The 21,798-nt window shown below is 47.7% G+C and overlaps 1 pseudogene across 1 annotated transcript; it reads left to right on the top strand.

Annotated features, from left to right (window-relative positions):
- Window positions 1–18,773: 18,773 nt before the first annotated feature.
- B0T15DRAFT_t2 lies at window positions 18,774–18,850 on the top strand (annotated as a pseudogene). The gene has a single exon. The product of its transcript is annotated as a tRNA-OTHER (tRNA).
- The last annotated feature ends 2,948 nt before the right edge of the window (window positions 18,851–21,798 follow it).

A 21,798-nucleotide genomic window follows, 5' to 3' on the forward strand; every position in this document is an offset into this window, starting at 1 on the left:
AGAGACTATACCTTAGTAGTATAACCTATAAAGTTCAAGTCTATATAGACTATAAGAACTTGCGGTACTTTACTATTACGAAGGTGTTAAACGGATAACAAACTCGATAGGTAGAATTCCTTTTAGAGTTCAACTTCAAAATCAATTATAAGAAAGGCTCGGAAAACGCACGAGCGGATGCGTTAAGCAGAAGGCCAGATCACTTTAGGAATAGCCAACCAGAAGCCTTACTACTATTACTCTAACAATAGCCAGATGGTTCCCTATAGTACGTTCCCTAACCGATAGAAGATCTCGATAACGACACGCTTCTACAATAGGATAAAGATCCTAGTATGCAACCTCTGCAACCGTTTGAAGAATGTTGTATAGTCTTTAGGGAAGAACGGCTAGGAAAAGACTTCCAGGACCAGAAGTAGAACGATATAAACGAGAAGGCAGGCATCTCTTAGAGAGATAGAGCGTTATAGTACAACGGCAAAGCCTATATCGTACTATAGGATTAAACAGAATTAATCAAGACAATCTACAAGTCGAAACTCGGAGGATATATAGGAATCACTAAAACAGTCGCCAAGGTTCGGCAATACTACGACTTCCTAGGACTTAGGACCAGAGTTAAGAACATTGTATAGGAATATGACCTTTGCAATCGAAGCAAGTCAGTACGGCACAAACTATACGGGCTCTTAGAGCCACTGCCAGTTGCAGAACGACTATAGAGTTCGGTGACGATGGACTTTATCACCAAACTACCACTTTCGAAAGACTCGACTACTGGAACGAAGTACGATAGTATTCTTACTATGGTTGACCGACTTACCAAGTGGAGCTACTTCTTCCTATATAAAGAATTATAGTCAGTAGAACAACTTGTAGATATAATCTATCGGTATATCACAGCAGTTTATAGATGGCTAGGAGAATAGATCATAGACCGAGATACTAAGTTCGTATTAAAGTTTTGGCAAGCGCTTATAAAGCGTTTAGGTATAAAGAGCAAGCTTTTAATAGTATACTACCTATAGATAGATGGCTAGATAGAAAGGCTCAATCAAATCGTCGAACAATACCTTAGAACGTTCGTCAACTTCCAATAACGTATCTTATAAGCGAGTGACCTGTGACGACTAGATGCAATTGAACAGGGTCAAGCCGGCTGTTGTTGTCATTCTATTTCGTGAATCTAAGGTTGAGGAAAGGAAAGAGAAGTTCTGAGTCGGTGGCTCAGAACATTACACGAAGATATTCCTGATTTGTGGGTCATGTGACCGGTGCTCCACAACAGCCGTCAATCAGGGAGGTCGTGGGTTCGACCCCCGCCTGGGGCGACACCCATACCGACCGTGACATGACCTATATAAGCGAATGACCCACCCCCCTGCCAAACTTTAACAACTATCCTCGATTATACCACAATAATACTAGGAACCAACTATAATTACATCGGAAACAGCTGAATCAGATGCTTCTACAACCTCCTGGTAAGTGCGGGCATTATAACCAGGCTTGCCGCACATACTACAGCACCGAACCTTCGTACGGCCCCCCCCTGCACCACCACTATCCTGCTCCTTTTCTTGCGCCACCTCCCCAACCACGGCCTTCTGGCCCAGTTGATCCTTTACATCATATACTGCAAGCGATCCTCCAAGCTGCATGCGTATTCTTTTTGCTCTCCGGCGCTTGCTTAGTGCCTCGTTGGCCTTGCGGAGCAAAGTGTTCTCTACACGAAAGAGAGCCACATGGTGTATTACCGCCGTTGTACTCTTAGCAAGCTGGTCCACAGCAGCCAACATCGAGGTTGGGGAGCTATTTTGATGGTTGGCAATACGAGTCTTGATAAGTGTTGACTGCGAGGTCGCTTCTCGAGGGTTATATAGTGTCTGGAAGATCCAAGGTTATAGTATGCCGGCCCGCGAGTTCAGGGGTGTTGGTATATGAAGCCTTACATCCAGCTTGGATAGCACCCTCTCTGGATCGTACGGCACAAGGCCAGCACCTGCAAAGCCACCCTAGGCATTCTTCTCCGTTATAGAGGCGAAGAAGGCCTTACAGAAGGCATAGAGGAACTCGAGCTCGCTTACGTAGGTGATATACATCCGCATCAAGTGCTCAATCTGGCGACCATACGCCTTCTTCAGCGGCCCAAAGCAGCTGACATCGAGTGGCTGGAGGAGGTACGAGGAATACGGAGGCATACAGAGCGTAATAATATTATTCTGCTGGCAATAGAACTCGAATTCGGTGGAGTAATAGCTCTCGTGGCCATCGAGGATCAACAGCCGGTACTTGCCCTTTGCCCAGGACACCGTATGGTAGTCGAAGTGCTTGATCCAATCCAGGCCTACGGCATTAGTAGTCCAGCCATTATCGGTGGTTGTAATACGCCAGTCGGCCGGGAGATCACACTCGGTATACCAGTTAGCGAGGTAGTACTATACGGCCAAGATGATGAATGGAGGGATGGTCCAGCCAAGGGCATTAACTCCCTAGATAACCGTCGCCCATTTGCGGTTGCCAGGCTGAGCTAGCTTTGCCTTGCTCCTGCCATTAGAGGTTATAACGACTATACCCGCATAGATAATACCCATTATAAACCCAGTCTCGTCGAAGTTATAGATATTGTCATCTACAATACCATACTTGGCCTTGACGTTCTATACAAGGGCAAACCAATCGCCAATGACCTTTGGATCCTCGCACTTGGCCCTCTAGTAGTCGTATCTGCGCGCCTAGCGCGTTCGGATCCCTTCCTTACGTTGGACGAAGTTATATGCCCAGAGCTTGCCGACAGGGGGCGCGTCGCATATGCGTAGAAGTTAGTTGGCTATATCTTCTACACCATATAACCTAAGCGGAAAAGCTCGCTCAGAGAGCTCAATTATATATCGAACAAGCGCCTCCTCTTCGGAATCGGTAAGCCAGCGCAAGTTGGGCGTGGTATCGCATTGTACAGGCTTTCCGGCGTATCGACGCGCTAGGGTTCTACGGTCGACCCTATAGATCTTGGCTGCAGCTCGTTCGCTTAGATTTTTATCGTTTTGAAGAACTTGGAGAGCCAAGTTTAACCTATCCTCTTTCAAAGTAGCAGGCATCCTCAATGGTAGAGAAAATATATTGTTGAGGGTAGAGGTGTCGCATCGCGTAGAAAGTGGGTCATTCGCTTATATAGGTCACTCGCTTATAAGATACGTTAGGACAACTAGGTTGATCTATTGCCAGTAGCATAGCTTATATACAATATAATGCCAATAGAGATAACAAAGGTAATTCCGTTCTTCGCGAACTTTAGTTATAAAGCAGATTTATGCTAGGGACCAGATATTATAGTACCTAGGGCAAAGGTCAAGGCAGAAAAAATATATATACTATATACACCCTTCCCGGTGAACAAACATCGGGGGCCGCCCACGCGGGCGGCCGGGCATCGCAAAAATCGGGAATTAGGTCCTTTGTGATCTGTTCTTTCGATTCCAAGGGGTTGCAGCGACGCGCAGCTTCTATACGGCCGTATGGCTGTCGGATTATTGGTTTTCGCAACAAGAAAGTGAGGATTTTCGAGTGCACCGAAAATCCCGCACTACCCCGTACAACAACTACCATTGACGATAACCACGACAATCTACCTGCAACAAGTTTGCAAGACTAGGGGGACACTAGGTACGAAAACCACCCGACTCTTTCGATGTTTTGAAGAAGAGATAGGGCACCCCCGGCCCTGCCCGGTTCTAAGGGTACCCGCAACGAACGCTAGAGGGCTAGTCGTACGGCGACAAGGATACAGAGCGAAAGCCGGTATCGCCGACCGATCGTACGACCAACTATAAGAGCAGGAGAGAGAGGGAATACGGGCTCGTTAAGGGAGGCAACACAGGCGGCCGGGCCCTCTTGCGAGGCACTTCGCCCTTTGCAATACTGTAGTTGGATCTGAGGATAGGAGGCGAGGCAGGTGGATCAGGGCAGGTTAATAGCAGAGCGACCGAGCGAGCTACGCCGGCGTGGCAGCTCGTACGACGGCCTGCTGCAAGACACGGTCGGCCTTGTGAGGGAGACCTAGCAAGGCAATAGGAAGCTAGAAGTCAGGGTTGCGCCTGGCGGAAGGTGGGCCGTGGCGGCTATACTAGACCGAGAGGAGGATGACGGAGGTATAGCCCTGGCTCGCACCCAGGCCATAGGAGAGATATAGCTATTCCCTCGGCGAGGGACCCGTAGGAATATCGTACGCGGCGGGGAGCGTGCTCCTTTAGCCAGAGGCGTACGATAGGGGAGGAAACCGCCGACAGGACGTACTAGAGAGTACTATAGCTGGAGATCAAATGTATAGTGTCGCCGCTACAAGGAACTCATGGCTCTAAAGGAGTAGTATAGCCGGCCGGAGAGGACAGACGCGCGTGTCGGTCATCCAAGAGGGAGGAAGTATTATGCCTCTTGTGGAGGGCTTAAGGTGCAAACCTTGGAGTCCCGTGGCCTAGTATTGTTATGCTTGGTCCGGTAGAGAGGTTTGGCCTTGCCTCTCTGATTAGATTACCTCTAAGGCGGATCTTCGCGATTACGCTTAGGTAGCACGTTTGTAGAGTGATAATCTAAGGACTTCAAGGCCACCACAAGGCCTAGCCAGGGACCTAGCAAAGGCCCAGAACCGAAGCCTACGCATCGTAACCGGAGCCTACAAGGCCACCCCTATACGGAACCTCGAGACGGAAACTTGGATCCCTCCCCTAGACCTCTACCTTAACAAGAGGCTGGCCGACTTCGAAGGCCGGCTCAACGAGCCTACCCTACAGGCCGGGCTAGGCCCAGAGGCCCCGAGACGCCTGTCACGGGCATAGCCCGTGCCATGTCGTAGAGTAGGGTTAGGGTTCAGGCACGAGGGTTGTGGAGCCCTGGTCGGGCCCACAGGGTTGGTCTGTGCAGCGCAGGGTATTTCCCTGCGCGCGGCAGGGCCACACTTCTGGTTCCCTCGTGCAACCACATATATACTATTGCACCCCATATGGTCCGTGATAGTTGGTTGCACCTCTAGTTCGTGCGCGTTCTTTCGACTGGCTATGCAACTATAGGCCATTTTCAATTGATTCAGAGAGTTTCAGCAATTCTGAGCGACATTTCGGCGATTCGGTACGCCGAGCGATTCTCCATACAGCGACTTCAGAGCTCTGTGGCCAGTCGGAACGTGGCGCGGACTACCGGTTTACGGTTATAAGGATTCAAGTGAGCGAATCACGGCCTTTGGAGCCGTCGGAATACGGCATTGAGCAGTGCCAAGGCGGCAGCAATACGACATTATGAGCATGGCATACCGGGATTTTACAATGCCCGATACAGACGACGACTTGGAGACAGCGCACTCGGGGGACGTGTTGTACGAGGCCGATTCGCCGCGGGCAATGCCCTTGCTGGCGCGCAAGAAAAGTGAGATTAAGCCTAGAAACGAAGCAGAGAAGGTCGCCTACGAAGCGACCAAGGACAATAGGCGCGATATGCGCAAGGAAATCGTCAACCTGATCGACGGAACGAAGCACCCGAGGCTGAGGAACTGGCTCGACATATGCAATCGCCCTATTTTCAATAGTGAGAATGTCCTATACGTAGTCTACTAGAGCCTTCGCCGGAGCTCAGGAGCCAAGGTTATTATATTGTTCGAGCATATGTTACAAATTGAAACCGAGCGTTATAACAGGGTCCAGGAGCTTCTTGCTGGTATACAGGCGTACGCCCGGGAGCTCGAGCAGAGCCTCTATAACACCCAGGCGCTCCTGAACGAGGCCCAGGTATGTGTTGCAAGCCTAGAGACAGCGAACACGGCCAAAGATGGCGTTATTGCGAGTATGGCGACCCTGGTCAACAACAGTGGCAAGATAGGCAGCACAAGCGAGGACGTTAGCAAGCTGGTCAATGCAACCGTTACGCACCCGTAGCCGTTCAACGGTTAGGAGCACGATGCGGCCAAGTGTATAGCCCAGTTCCGTACCTGGCGTATAAAAATCGTCGGGCGCTGGAATAGCCGCCCTAGGGACTATACCAATGAATATAGCAAGATTTCATACGCCAGTTCAATGCTCGAGGGTGTCGCCTTTTCCTCAGTCATTAGGGGCCTTAATAAGGTTAATATAAGCCCTAAGAACGACTTAGAATGGCCCTGGAAAACAGGCGAGGAATTCCTAGCCCACCTGGCCAAGAAATACGAGACAATGGACCTGGCCATAGCGGCGGAAAACAAGCTGCGTAACCTAACCTAGACCGGCTGCTGGGCTAATTTCACCGACTTCATTACCGAGTTTAATAACTTGGTAGACGAATGCGAGTGGGATAATGCCGCTCGCATATGCAGTCTGTGCAAGAAGTTCAGTGATAGCCTGTGTAATATAGTCGTAGTATAGGTCAACCTGCCTGCTACGAATGACTGGGAGAATTGGGTCGATATAGCTAATAAGCTTGCGGTTAACCTCGAGAACGCAAAGTATAGGAAGAACAACGGCTATAACTACGGCGGTAACTATAGCAACCAAGGCGGCAATAAGGGTAATAACAGTAATAACGCGTACGACCCTATAGACCTGGACCGCCTGAAGGTCGCGAAAATCAAGGTTTCCCAGGCCGAATACAACCGCCGCACAAACGAGGGCTTGTGTTTCAACTGTGGCATGGCCGGCTATATCGCCAAATGGTGCAGGGCCGAAACCAACCCGGGCCACGGCAACTAGAACAACGGAGGCAGAGGCAGCCGAGGCGGTTAGAGCAGCCAATAGCGCAACGAACAGGGCAATGGCAATGCGCCCTATAGAGCACGGAATATATTCCCGCAGCAGACCCCGCAGAACTCCCAGGGAGCCCAGGCGGGTTACGCCGGCACTCGGGGATACGCCGGCGCCCAAGGCAATACCGTCAACAGAGTATGGCAGCCTAGCGGCAACCGCCAGTACTAGAGCGTTCGCTTTATGAATGTGCCTAACCCTGGCTTCGCCTTTGAGATCGGCAGCAACTCTATAGAGGACTAGGTCGAGGCATATAAGGATAAGGACTTCAAAAGGCAGGGAAAAGCCTAACCTCTATGCAAAGTCGTACATAGAGGTATAATCACTGGGATTATAGGAAGGAATAGAGACTTGTTTTGAGTGTGTTGGGGCAGTCAAAGAATTCTATTATATTGTCCTCCTACCTGATCGATGATAGTAAGCGTAGAATAGCGTATATGGCGCTTGTGGATTCGGGGTGTACCGGCCTGGCATTCCTCGACTTCGGTTTCGCCGTACGGCATGGTATTCCGATATTCAAGCTTATAAGGCCAAAGCCGCTATACCTCGCCGACGGCGCTATATTAACATGGATAGAATACAGAGCTATAAGGAAACTGGCGATTGGCGATCATATTGAGGTTTTATATTTCTATATCACAACGCTCGCGAAGGACAACCCGGTTATTCTAGGCCTACCGTGGCTACAGAAGCACAACCCAGAGGTGGATTGGAAGAGCCTAAGCCTGGAATTTATAGAGGAATGCCGGGGCCAGTGCCTGCCGCTAGACATTACCCGGCAATAAGCACCAGAAGCCCGGGAAGACACACGCCGTTTCCATATGACGGTAGAAGAAGTGGAGGACGAAGGCGAACCGCAAGCATAGACGTAACCACCGCCGGCGACCAGGAAGACTACGGCAGAGAAAACTCGCTACGCCAGGCAACGCCAGGAGCAGAGAAAAAGAGCACGTTTCGCGGCATAGAGGAAGAGAGTATTGGAATAGGGCCCCTGCTGGACTATGGCTCCGCAGGAGGCGAGGGGAGTGCCGATATCTAACCTCCCCGGCCACCGTAAGCCGGCACTAGCGACCTCGGCGGCGGGAATACGCCGCGTAGGAACGGCCCACCTACGTATACCGACGAGCATGCGAACTATATACCAAGAGCTCGACGATCAGGATATCGAATTTATGACTACAGCCGGTATAATTCGTATATGCAGAGAGAGAGGCGTTGTAGTAATAAGAACTATACTCACCGAGCTCGAGCTAGTAGCAGGTAAGCCGGACCTCCGCTTTCTATGCCTCCCTGACGAATTCTTTCGGAGTCTATTGTGCAAGGAAGGCCGGCCGGAAGACTATACCGAACGGCTTCCCCAAGCGTACTATAAATTCATTAGAGCCCTATAGATGGAAGATACAACCATTCGTAAGATCACTGAGCAGGACATAGATATTTTCTTCGAGAAATCAAACAAGCCGACGCCTATAGCCGAAGATATCAAGAACAGGCTACTACTGTAATATAGAGACCTTTATAAAGCCTTCCTACCGCAAGAAGCCAATATCCTACCACCATACCGCTCGTACGACTACAAGATCGAATTGCTCCTAGGAACTAAGCTTCCCTCGGCGCGAAACAGGCCACTTTCGCCTATAGAACTACGCGTATTGAAGAGGTGGCTCGATGACAACCTGGCAAAAGGCTTTGTTCGACCGTCGAAGTCGAGCGTTGTGTCGCCAGTATTGCTAGCGCATAAGCCGGGCGGAGGAGTGCGTATTTATATAGACTACCGCGCAGTTAATAACGTGACTATGAAGAGCCGTTACCCTATCCTATTGATCTGGGAGACCCTGGATTCTATATGCAAGGCAAAGGTGTTCACGAAGCTCGATGTTATTGCGGCATTCAATAGGGTACGCGTTGCGGAAGGCTACGAATGGCTGACAGCGTTCATTATATGGTTCGGGCTATACGAATCACTAGTGACGCCGTTTGGGCTATAGGGTGCGCCTGTAACGTTTCAGTACTATATTAACGACCTACTTTATAACGCACTTGACGAATATACTACGGCCTACCTTGATAACGTGCTCATCTACTCTGGGAATATAGAGGACTATGTAAAACAGGTCTGGGAGGTCCTTGAAAGGCTAATCGACGTAGGCCTATAGATTGACATTGACAAGTGCGAGTTCTATACCAAACGTACGAAATACCTAGGCCTAATTATTACGCCCGGGGGTATAGAAATAGACCCAGAGAAGGTGACGGCAATTACTTCGTAGGAGGCACCAATAATACGAAAGCAGCTATAGCGATTCCTTGGCTTTGCAAACTTCTATAGGCGTTTCATTAGCAATTTTGCAGGTATGGCCAAGCTATTATACGACCTGACAAAGAAGACAACCGAATAGAACTAGACCAAAGAGTGCCAGCTGGCGTTTGAGCAACTAAAACGAAGCTTTTCAATAGCGCCCGCGCTTAGAATCTTCGATTAGGAGCGCCCAACTATAATAGAAACCGACGCCTTAGACTGGTCAGCGGGCAGTATACTCTCGTAGGTAGGCGACAACAGCAAGCTTTACCCTATAGCGTATTTTAGTACCAAATATAACGCCTAGGAATGCAACTACAATATCTATGACAAGGAGCTCTTAGCCATTATCAAGGCCCTAGAAGAATAGCGCCTAGAACTCGAGGGCGTAGTATAACGGTTTAATATTATTACGGACTATAAGAACCTATAGACTTTTGCAACAACGAAACAGCTGTCACCAAGGCATATAAGGTGGTCAGAGTTCCTTTTACGGTTCAACTTCCGCATTGTATACCGACCGGGCGCGGCAAACGCAAGGCCCGATACGCTAAGTAGGAAACCAGAGGACATACCATAAGGCGTTAAGGATGACAGACTGCACAATAGAAAAAGGCCACTAATCTACCCCAACCGCTTCGACCCGGCCACGTTCGGCGAAGACAAAGAATTACAAATGTTCTAACTCGACGTAAGCCAGTATATCGACGACCTACTATCGGATATATATACGAACTCGGCGTTCCTATATAGCGTTATAGCGGCGTTAGCCAACAAAACAGCGCGCGTATGGCCGAAGGAGATCAAGAAGCGCTTGAGAGTCCTATTTGCAGAGTATAGAGCCATGGCCGGCAAGGCCTACTATAGGGACCGCATAATTATCGACCTGGACGATAGTAATATATACCTTCAACTGATCCATAGAGTGCATGCCTCGGCGCCGGGGGGGCACCTGGGCCGTATAAAGACCTTGGACCTAATGAACAGGCGTTACTGGTGGCCAGGAATAAGCCAAGCAGTGCGCGCCTACTGTAAGGGATGCCTTCTCTGCGATAAAACAAAGACCATAAAGGCGGCACCAGCAGGCTTCTTAAAGCCATTGCCTATACCACTGGCGCTATGGCGTAATATCTCGGTCGACTACATTATACCGCTGCCTACGTGCGCAAGGAGAGGCTAGGATTTTCAATATATCGCGGTTGTAGTCGACCGCCTGACGAAAATATAGCACTTTATACCAATGGCTATACTAGAAGCGGAGGAACTAGTAGAACGATTCATCGAGAGGGTTTACAGCCTGTATAGCATGCCGGAGACCGTTGTTTCCGACCGCGGCATATAGTTCGTATCGACCTTCTGGAGAGCACTGTCGTCACGACTGGGGGTGACACTGCGGCCGTCGTCGGCCTACTACCCCTAAACGAATGGCTAGATAGAGTGTATCAACGCGGAATTAGAGCAATACCTAAGGCTATTTATGGACTAGGCATAAGATGACTGGGTAGATTGGCTGCTAGTAGCCGAATTCGCAGGCAATAATACGGTATTAGAGACAACAGGCGTATCGCCGTTCTACGCGAATTACGGCTTCCACCCGCGTATAGGCGTTGAGCCGGCAAAGCCATGCCCCCCGAATCTCATAGAGCTGCAGCGACAGGAGTTCTTCCGCGCATCGGAAATTGCGGCCTGGTTCCAGGTGGTTTGGGACTATATCACGGCGCTCTCGAAATAGGCCTGGGACCGCTACGAAAAAGGCGCGAACAAAAGGCGAGATGACGCGCCAGTCTACTAGGTAGGCGACCGTGTAATATTGAGTATATAGAATTATAAGACCGGCCGGCCGTTATAGAAGCTGGAACCCCGTTGGGAGGGACCATTCGAGGTTACAAAGGCATCGTCGTATGCCGTGACATTAAAATTACCGGCCAACATAAAGGTTTTCAACATATTCCACGTATCACGGGTGAGGCTCTATATCTAAGCTGGACTGCCCGGGCAGGAAGAAATATAGCAAGACGTCCGAGCCAACCGTAGCAGGGTCATTATAAGAACCGACGACGGCAAGGAAGTATAGGAATATCGATTCGAGAGCATCCTGGACTACGGTAAGGCGGACAACGGCCGTTGGCAATACCTGGTGAAGTAGGAGGGCTATGACGAACCGACCTGGCAACCAGCCATAGACCTGCGTGGCTGCGATAATGCGATCTAGGCGTACCATAACGCCCACCCGGACCAGCCGGGACCCCCGGCGTAGGTCGCGCGCCGCAACACCAGGGAATTATCATGAAGGTCGTCGGCGCCACGAGACGGCATACGGGAACCGGGACAGTATGCGCGGGAGCAGCGGGAGCAGCAGGAGCAGGCGCCGGAAGGAAGACGGCGCTCGTCGAGGGTACGGAACGGAGCGCGCGAGGCGGAACCAGGGTGACCGGCGCGGCGGCAAGCGGGTTCAATGCGCGCGCGCGGGCAATTGAATCAGTAGAACGGAATGTCCGTCGGCGAAGAAGGGTATCACATGACCGGCTCAGGCCGGGCGCATAACCAGGGAAAACGTCGTTTTGTAAGAATTGGCCAATTTGGCCGACGGCCCGGAAAGGGGGGCCTTTTTGGAGGACGGGGTAGTGTCACGGGCATAGCCCGTGCCATGTCGTAGAGTAGGGTTAGGGTTCAGGCACGAGGGTTGTGGAGCCCTGGTCGGGCCCACAGGGTTGGTCTGTGCAGCGCAGGGTATTTCCCTGCGCGCGGCAGGGCCACACTTCTGGTTCCCTCGTGCAACCACATATATACCATTGCACCCCATACGGTCCGTGATAACGCCCACCAAAGGAAATCATCCAAGGGGCTTGCAACAGGCTCCAACGAAGGTTCCGGAGGCTACGGGGCCGGCCCCGGAGCCCAGGAAAGCCAACAGACGTCGAAAAGGCCTCGGCTGTAGTGGCCGAATGGAACGCCCAGGCTAAAGCCTTGGGCCCACCATTGGCCAAGACCCAGGATGACTGGGCATTATTAAGAGCTTGGGAGGCCAGGTGGAAAACCCAGGTCCAGGGACAGCCAACCAGGCTAGCCGACGAAGGCCTACCAACAGTCCTCTTCACAAACCAAGGCCTACGGAAACACCAAGGCCTTACAAAAGCCAAGAGCTCCCTACTAGTACAGGCCCGTACGGAGGCTATAGGCCTACGGGACTTTCTTTTTAAACAAAAGGCTCGTAACCAGCCTACCCCCTATTGCGAATGCGGGGAAGCCCGAGAGACAGTGGAGCATCTCGTAATTTGGTGCTCTATACCACCTATACCAAGAACTTGGCCTAGGCAACTAATACGCACCCACCGGGATCTTAGCCTTGTTTTACAGGGCCTAGGCTACCGGAACCGAAGACTTCTGAAGAAGGTACTGGGTTGGCTGATGAACTCGGGCCGGCTAGGGGAATACAGGCTCGCTCGGAACCTTGATGACGAACTGGAAGTTAGGGAGCCCGGCTAGCCATACCCGTGGCCACGGCTTAGCCGGGCTAGTACCCTACTAGCCGTTGGCCCAAGGCCTTCCCAAGGCCTTTTTCTTTACTTGCAGCAGCGTGTATCACTGGAACCATGTCTTTCCTATTATTTTTGATGAAGGTTTTCACCCGGCCTAAACGGTACGGTTTTTCCTTTGTACATAGCAGTAGAGGGTCCGGCGCGCCTTGTAAATAGCTAGGCATAGCGGAGTAGGAGAATATATATATATAGCTTCTTATTCTAAAAAGTGTCCTAATCTTATAGTTCCTATCCCTTAAGTCTTCGCTAGTTCTAGGCCTTCTAATATTCAGCCTCGGGGTTCTTAATTCCACCATTCCTTCTATCCTGGCCTTGGTCCTATGCCGGTCTATCCCACAAGTTCGAGTGCTATTCTTCCTAGACTCTAACCAACTTGGCCTTGACAAATTCCAGCTGGCTTATAGCCTAAGCCTTTTCTTCCGCAAGTCTTCGGGTAACCGTCCAAAGCTCGGCTTGTTCCTCCTTAGCCTCCTGAAGGCGTTAAGCGAGAAAGATAGGGTTCGGGCCAATAAGTTCGTTATCCGATTATCGTATCCTCTATTGACCTTCTTCGTTCTAGGTCAACTGGAATCCCCAACCTTCTACGAGTTATAATACGGCAGCAGCAGCAATATTGTAGCCTGTGATGGGTTCTTTAAATATAATGTAAGGGCTATTGCTTCCTGACCAAGAGAAGTCGTTAATACTTCCTTCGGCCATACCTCGGTCAACTGCGTTGTCGAAGTCATCCTCGGTATAGCTTGCTACAGCTACTTTAACTATATAGGTTGACTTGTCGATTATAGCATTTTCCTTGCCGGGCACCTGCTTCTAATTCTTTTTGCTACGGCACTCCTATTTAAAGTACCCCTTCTTGCCATAATTAAAATAGGTAACTTGGGACTTGTCCTTTCGTCCCTTATCCTTACGCTAGGTAGCGTCAATATCTATAGGACTAGCGTAGGTGCTATATACTATGCTAGGGTACTATTGCTTTTTCTTATCATTGGCCTTGACAAACGTAGGCTATATTCCGTATCCCTTACGCTACTAGCGCCTAGTATAAATCCGATTATCGATATAGATGGCTATAGCAATATATTTGTCAAGCGTATCGGGTCGGTCTTTCTAGTATAGTTCGTCCTTGACTTCTTCCTTTAAGCCATTATAGAATAACTATATAAGACCTTCGTCGTTAATCTTATACCGAAGTAAATCCTGGCGGAACTATATAGTATAGGCAGCCGCCGACTTTATCTGCCTTAGGCGTATAAGTCACTCCTATATATAGAGCTTCTTATTATAGTCTCCGAACACCTTCTGGATTTCCTGCTCAAATTTATCGTACGATTTGAAAATTTCAATAGTAAAATCGTCCTAAGCGTCCGTACTATTGGTTAGCCAATCCTTTAGGGTAGGTTCAAACTATCGAAGTACCTTCCCCTCGCGCCGCAAGGAGATAAATATAAGTTTGGCGGACTCATCCGTAAATTTATCCGGGTAGTACTTGAGGTAGGCCCTTATAGATATAAGGAATCTAATAAGTCCTTCTTTATCGCCTCCGTACTTAGGGGGTGCTTCGAGTTTGGCCTTATCCTTAGGCTTACCGTTATAGGCCTTATTAACGAGTTGCTATATATTGCTATTCTCAGCCTCAAGCTAGGCGATCTTATCGTTAAGAGCCTTAAGGACCTAGGTATTATCTTTTTGGGCCTTAAGCTAGGCAATCCTCGTATTAAGGGCTTCGATAACCTGCTATATCTGCTGTATGGTCGCGGTCTGGCCCTAGGAGCCTAGGGTGCTAGATATCTAAGGCGCTATAATAATTAATATTACCTTCGATCTAAACCGTGATAGAGTCAAAGGGAGTGAGCAACGTATGACGAAACCATAGGTAGTCCTACCTCTAAAAGGGTTCGCCGGTCGAAGGTAACTGCAGGTCGGACTATAGGTCTCAGTAAAGCCAAAAGGTTCACAACAATGCTTGCCGCAATATCTGCACAATAGGTAGAGGCTATTACTTGTAATTGCTCACTGGAGAACTCCCAGAGTCCTCCAGAACGAGTGTCTAGCTATCCTATATACTACGGCTTTTCCTATAGATTACGGTCTCCCTCCGGTGATCCCTCACACTAGATCACCTTGGATCACCGGTGATCCCTTGTAAGCCTTATACCTAGATCACCAAGCCTTCCCTATGCCAAGTGTGATCCTCTTCTGATTGGTCCGTTCCTAGACTAGAATGATTGGACGCAGGCGTCGCCCGCAGACTATGCAGGTCGGCCCCACCGGCCGCTGCAGGTTAATTCATGACAATATCGAAGCCGAGGATGAAGAAGAAGAATAGGACGTTAAGGAAATCTTAGACTTGCGAATAGCTAACGGAAGGCTAGAGTATTTAATCAAATAGCTCAACTTCGGACTAGAAGACAACTTATAGGAACCGGCAGAATACCTTAGCTATATAGAGAAGCTAAGAGAGTTCTACTAAAGGAACCTAGACCGCCTAGGAAGGAAGAAAAACGCAAAAGCTAACCGTATTCTAGGTAACGACTTGCATAACGTCATCCTATACTACAGCTAGCAGTAGCACAGACGGGATTCGAACCTATAGTCTTCTAGAGCAATCACTCGGGTATAATAACCAAGCTATACCACTAAGCCATTTCATTTGTTGGGAAACAGGCAATAAGAATCAGATTAAGAACCCCAGGCAGGAAAGAGCAGCTGCAGGCAGCCACGCTATAATACAACACGTACAACAGGCGCGATCAAGACCTAACCACCACCAACTACAAACCCATACCACTCTGAGCCTCGTCAACAACAGAAGAGGAATCCCTAGACTGCAGGAGCACATCGAAATCAAGGGGCCCTGTTGAAACACCAGACCCATAAGGAACAACACCAGCAGCCTCCCAGTCAACTATACCAAAGGCACCTAAGGCCTGCGCCTAACCAACAAGTTGCTGCTCCTCCGACATCGGTTCTAGGGAAGGGGCCCCATCCTCTTCCAAACCTTCCAGTCCACAAGCCAACAATAACGAGCCAGTCTCCGCTAGGCGTTAGCGCTGCTGCCGAAGACGGGAAAGATGGCTTAACGCCTTAGCAAGCTGACGTTCAGCATCTATAATCGCTTTATCAATCTTGTCGTGGGCTGACAAGTTTGCCACTACTATTTTATTAGAAGGGACCTAACAAGCACCGACAAAGAGGTACCTATAAGCGTTCGCAACGCTAGGACTATTGCACTTCTTTCCTATATGAATGCAGGAGGAACACTTGTCGGAACCAGGCACTATAATGCAACGCCTACGCGGCTTTACGTTCCAACAACGTTCGCAAGGCATATCGGACTCCTCGCCGTCGCGCTCAATTGCTATCGCAGCAATACGGCGTTCAAAGGCACAGTTTCGACAGGGCCTAGCCGCCACTATATTAGCTATAGCAATAGTAGAGGAAGAAGAATAACGACTTACCGGGGAACCAAAATCAAGGGGGCAGTTGGCGCTAAAAGGAAATATAACGATAGCCAAGGTCTTTCGGGGCAAAAGACGTCAAGGAGGGGCATCGTATTACGAACCAACCATATAACCCGACCTAGTAGGGCCATACAGATAATAAGGTTACCAATCGGGAAGCACGAGGCAGTAAGATATCCTATATAGACGCCGATGGACGACAGCGTCCAGGAGCGTCTGTATAGACGCCCGAGGACGCTGGCGAGCACTAGCGACCATAGACGCTCATGGACAACGGCGAGCGCAGGCGTCTATAGAAAATAGCTAGTATATAGTCATTCGTTCTAGAGGACTCTGGGAGTTCTCCAGTAAGCAATATAAGCAGTAAGGTAGCCCTATATTACTATGTAAACATTGCGACTAGTATTGTTATGAACCTTTTGGCTTTACCGAGACCTACAGTCCGACTAGCAAATACCTTCGACCGGCGAACCCTTTCAGAGGCAGGACTGCCTGTGGTTTCGTCACAACCCGGCAGCTTTTACTAAACGATTCATATAATCCTCTATAGCATACACTTTATTACTATAGCTTAATATATATTGTAATAATACCCCTATTCGGCATACCATCTATATATCTATAGCCTTTTATATACAAAGGCCTTATAACCTAGTTCTTGATAGTTAAAGCACTGAATTAGACCCTTCTAGGGCGTAAATATAGCTATATATACCGATTCCCCAGCTAGATAGAAGCAGTGTATATCTAGGAGCCGTCTCGCTTCGCTGCCCTTAGTTATATAGACAACTATCGAGCTATACGCTTTACCAGCATTCTTCCTACTAAGCTAGGCGATCTTGGCAATATTGACTTCGTTTTCCCTTCCTAGTACTTCCGCCGCTCTAGGGAGGATTTTCCCCTCTGCATTAAGGACTGCTATCCGGTTGGCATTATCGATTCTCACTAGGTATAACTAGTCCCTTAATATATAAACTCCTAGCACCGTAATTTTCTACGCTACTTCCTTGACAAGAGCAACTTCGCTCTCGTCCTTATAGATTACTCTAATCCGCTCTAAGTTCCTAGCTTCCTTTATAACTACTATATAGTGCTAGGTTCCCTAGTTCTCGTATATTTAGATCTCTACCTCGATTGCCTTCCTTATATCTGCTACTTGAACTTTCCCTTTCTTACTTTCCTCCACTCTAGATATATCAACTGTATAGAACAAGGTATCTATAAAGGTCATCAGCGTTATATTCGGCAGGGAGATAGTTCGTAGTCTACTCGGTTGGCTTGCTAGCGGCGTACAAGCAACCTCTGTATATAACGCCCTTGGGCTCGTCTGAATTATATAAGGAGGGGCTATATTACATACAAGGGTGTGACGAAACCACAGGCAGTCCTGCCTCTGAAAGGGTTCGCCGGTCGAAGGTAACTGCTGGTCGGACTGTAGGTCTCGGTGAAGCCAAAAGGTTCACAACAATGCTTGTCGCAATATCTGCACAATAGGTATAGGCTATTGCTTGTAATTGCTTACTGGAGAACTCCCAGAGTCCTTCAGAACAAGTGACTATATACTAGCTATCTTCTTGGGCGCTTAGTGCTTCGGTTCGGATAAGCACCTAGGTGCTTATCGTAATATGCCTCTGATCACTTTAATAGCTTATATCCTGCAGGGTGCTTAGCGACATTGGCACCTTAGCACTTTTGCCTGTCTCTGACTGGTCCGCCTAGTTGTCCAAATGATTGGCTCGGGATGCCCCCATGTCCTTATATACGGCCGTCTACCCTATAGCCTGCCGTTAGTTAATTTGTGACATAATGCCCCTCCTCTAGGGTCGACGCCCTAACGACTAAGTTCCTAAAATAATCAATAGTCCTGGCTATTCTCCTTATATCTTGCCCTAGTAGGTTCTTCCCTCTTATATTGTCGTTACTATGCCTGACCATATAGAGAAAAAGAAACGAACGAGTTCTAACCGTCGTTGCAATTAGGTGCGCTTCCTTATATAGACCAGTGTTATTATGCCTTCCTATACTTATTGCTACGAGAAGAAACTGGAGTATGTCGCTTATAAGCATTATAAACGTTACCTTCCTTACGTCAAGGCAGGTCGTTCTAACTGCAATATCTATAGCGTAGATTATAAGTCTGCCGCTTTTCTTTGCTCCTATGTTTGCTGACTTCCGTAGTACGTCCTTTTATTAAGGAAAAGGAGCGTTTTAATGCTGAGCGTCGGGCTACGATTAGCAAACTGCTTTGTTTGGAGCAACAGTTGCGGGCGTTAGAAGAGAGGGCTCGTATAGCCTTCCGTCGGGAGTCTCGTTTATTGGACGAGGAGGAGAAGGAGGAGTCGGAGCAGGCCTCCCTAGCCGCTCTGCCTTCGGATGGTATAGCAGCAGCGTCCCTAGGTACTACCGCTTTGCCTTCTTTATCGGATTTCCTTGCTCCGGGTCCTGCTTCGTCAGATCATTTAGATCCCAACTGGTTATCGGACGTTCCTATAGACTGGAGTATTATTAGGGGGGGTCCCTTGTTTCTGGCTCTATAGGGTTCTGGTGGTAGGAGCCCTCCGGTTTCTCAAGGTAGTAGGGGTTCGTAGCCGATGGTGGCTAGGTCTTGATCGCGCCTGCCGTGCATGTCGTATTATAGCGTGGCTGTCTGCAGCCGCTCTTTCCTGCCTAGGGTTCTCAACCTGATTCTTATTGCCTGTTTCCCAACAAATGAAATAGCTTAGTGGTATAGCTTGGTTATTATACCCGAGTAATTGCTCTAGGAGACTATAGGTTCGAATCCTATCTATGCTATTGCTAGCTATGGTATAGGATGACATTGTGCAAGTCGTCACCTAGAACACGGTTAGCTTTTGCGTTTCTCCTCCTTCCTAGGCGGTCTAGGTTCCTTCGGTAGAACTCTCTTAGCTTCTCCGTATAGCTAAGGTGTTCTGCTGGTTCCTATAAGTTATCTTCTAGTCCGAAGTCGAGCTATTTGATCAAGTACTCTAGCCTTCTATTGGCTATTCGCAAGTCTAAGATTTCCTTAACATCCTATTCTTCTTTTTCGTCCTTGGCTTCGATATCCTTTATAGCCTATATATTCTTAAGTGCTAGTTCAAAGAGCGAGATATAAAAGACGTTAGTATATAACTTTATCGTTAATAGTAACGAAAGTCGGTAGTTAGATATCGAAACTTTTGCGTCGATTTTGAACGGTCTAATCTTCCCAAAGTCGAGTTTCTGGCTTGGCCGTTTTATTTTCAAATTTCGGGAAATGAGGTAGACTATATCTCCTCTCTCAAGGCAAGGTCCCTTAAGCTAATATTTATTATAGTACTTCTTTATCCTAAGCCTGACGAACTCGAGTTCTTCCTTTAGCATCGCGTATAGTATATATATTTTCTCTGCCTTGACTTTTGCCCTAGGCACTGCGATATCTGGTCCCTGGCATAAATCCGCTTTGTAACTAAAATTCGCAAAGAATAGAGTAACCTTTGTTGTCTCCGTTAGTATTATATTATATATAAGCTATACCGCTAGTAATAGATTAACCTAGTTGTCCTATTGGAAGTTGACGAATGTTCTAAGATATTGTTCGACGATCTAGTTAAGCCTTTCGGTCTGGCCATCTGTCTATAGATAGTATGCTGTTAAAAGCTTGCTCTTTGTGCCTAAACGCTTTATAAGCGCTTGCCAAAACTTTGATACGAACTTGGTGTCTCGATCCGTGATCTATTCTTCTGGCCATCTATGAACTATTACGATATGCCGATAGATCGTATCTGTAAGTTGCTCTGCTAACTATAATTCTTTATATAGGAAGAAGTAGCTCTACTTAGTAAGTCAATCAACTATAGTAAGAATGCTATTGTACTTCGTTCTAGTAGTCGAATCTTTTGAAAGTAGTAGTTTGGTAATAAAATCCATTGTTACCGAACTCCATGGTCGTTCTACAACTGGCAATGGCTCCAAGAGCCTATATAGTTTATATCATGCCGTCTTGCTTCGATTGCAGAGATTGCATTCTTATACGATGGTTTTGACTCTGGTCCTAAGTCCTAGGAAGTTATAGTGTTGCCGAACCTTGGTAATGGTTTTGGCGATTCCTATATGTCCTCCGAGTTTCGACTCGTAGATTGTCTTGATCAATTCTGTTTGATCCTATAGTATAACGTAGGCTTTGCCATTGTACTATAACACTCCATCTCTCCAAGAGATGCCTGCCTTATCGTCTGCGTCGTTCTGCTTCCGGTCCTAGAAGTCTTTTCCTAGCCGTTCTTCCCTGAAGACTATACAATATTCTTCAAACGGTTGTAGAGGTTATATACCGGGATCTTCGTCCTATCGTAGAAGCGTATCGTCATCGAGATCTTCTATCGGTTAGGGAGCATACTATAGGGAACTGTCTGGCTATTATTAAAGTAATAGTAGTAAGGCTTCTAGTTGGCTATTCCTAAAGTGATCTGGCCTTCTGCTTAATATATTTGCTCGTGCGTTTTCCGAGCCTTTCTTATAATTGATTTTAAAGTTGAACTCCGAAAGGAATTCTACCTATCGAGTCTGTCGTCCGTTCAATATCTTAGTAGTAGTAAAGTACTATAAGTTCTTATAGCCCGTATAGACCTGAACTTTATAAGTTGTACTGCTAAGGTATAGTCTCTATTCTTAAAAAGCCTCAATAATAGCTAGCAGCTCCTTATTGTAGATTGGATAGTTAAACCGTGGTCCTTCGAGTTTTTTAAGAAGAATGTAACTAGGTATAGCTTCCCTTGTTCGTCGCGCTGACCAAGTTATCCCCCGATTGTATAATCCAATATATTGGTTTCGACCTCAAATGGTTTCTGTAGGTCTAGTAACCAGAGCACTAGATCGGCGATAATTGCGTCGCGGATCTTCTAAAACGCTTGCTTATGCTTGGCTTCCTATCGGAACTCGATGTCTTTCTTTGTAAGTTCGTACAATAGTTATATAAGGTTGCCGAAGTTCCTAATGAACATTCGATAGAAATTGGCGAATCCGATAAACCCTCGTACCTCTATTATCGTCGTTAGTCATAGCTATATTTTGATCGCTTTAATCTTTGCTGGCTCTATCCTAATTCTACTAGGCGAAATTTCGTATCCAAGAAATACTGTTTTCGTGATATAGAATTCGCTTTTATCCTTATTTACTAATAACTTATGCTTATAGAGTGCGTCTAGTACTGCTTTTATATACTTCTTATATTCCTTAAGTGTTTTAGAGAAGATAAGGATGTCATCTAGGTAATAGACTGCGAATCGGTCGAGGAATAGGCGGATCGTATAATTAACAATCGCCTAGAAGGTTGCCAGTGCGTTTGTCAATCCAAAGGGCATTACAAGGTACTTGTAATGGCCGTAGGGAGTGCGAAACACTATCTTCTATTCATCCCCTTCCTTAATGCGAATATAGGCGTACGCTATTGGAAGGTCAAGGCAAGTAAAGTAACAGGCGCCTGCCAACTGGTCTCGAAGCTATAAGATAAGTGGCAAGGGATACCGGTTCTTTACTGTCTCTCCGTTCAGCTATCGGTAGTCTATATATATCTAAAGCTTCCCGTCCTTCTTTGGAATAAATAGGACTAGGTAGCCCGCCAGTGATATTGATAGTCTAATATACCCTATCTTAAGATTCTCCTCAAGATATCTCCTTAACTTAGCATCTTGTTTTTCGTTGGTATAGTATACCTTGAAGAACTTCAACTGGGCTCCTTCCTTGAGTTTGATTTCGTAATCCCA

This window comes from Chaetomium strumarium, assembly GCF_033439665.1.
Source record: "Chaetomium strumarium strain CBS 333.67 chromosome Unknown B0T15scaffold_1, whole genome shotgun sequence".
NCBI classification, from domain to species: domain Eukaryota; kingdom Fungi; phylum Ascomycota; class Sordariomycetes; order Sordariales; family Chaetomiaceae; genus Chaetomium; species Chaetomium strumarium.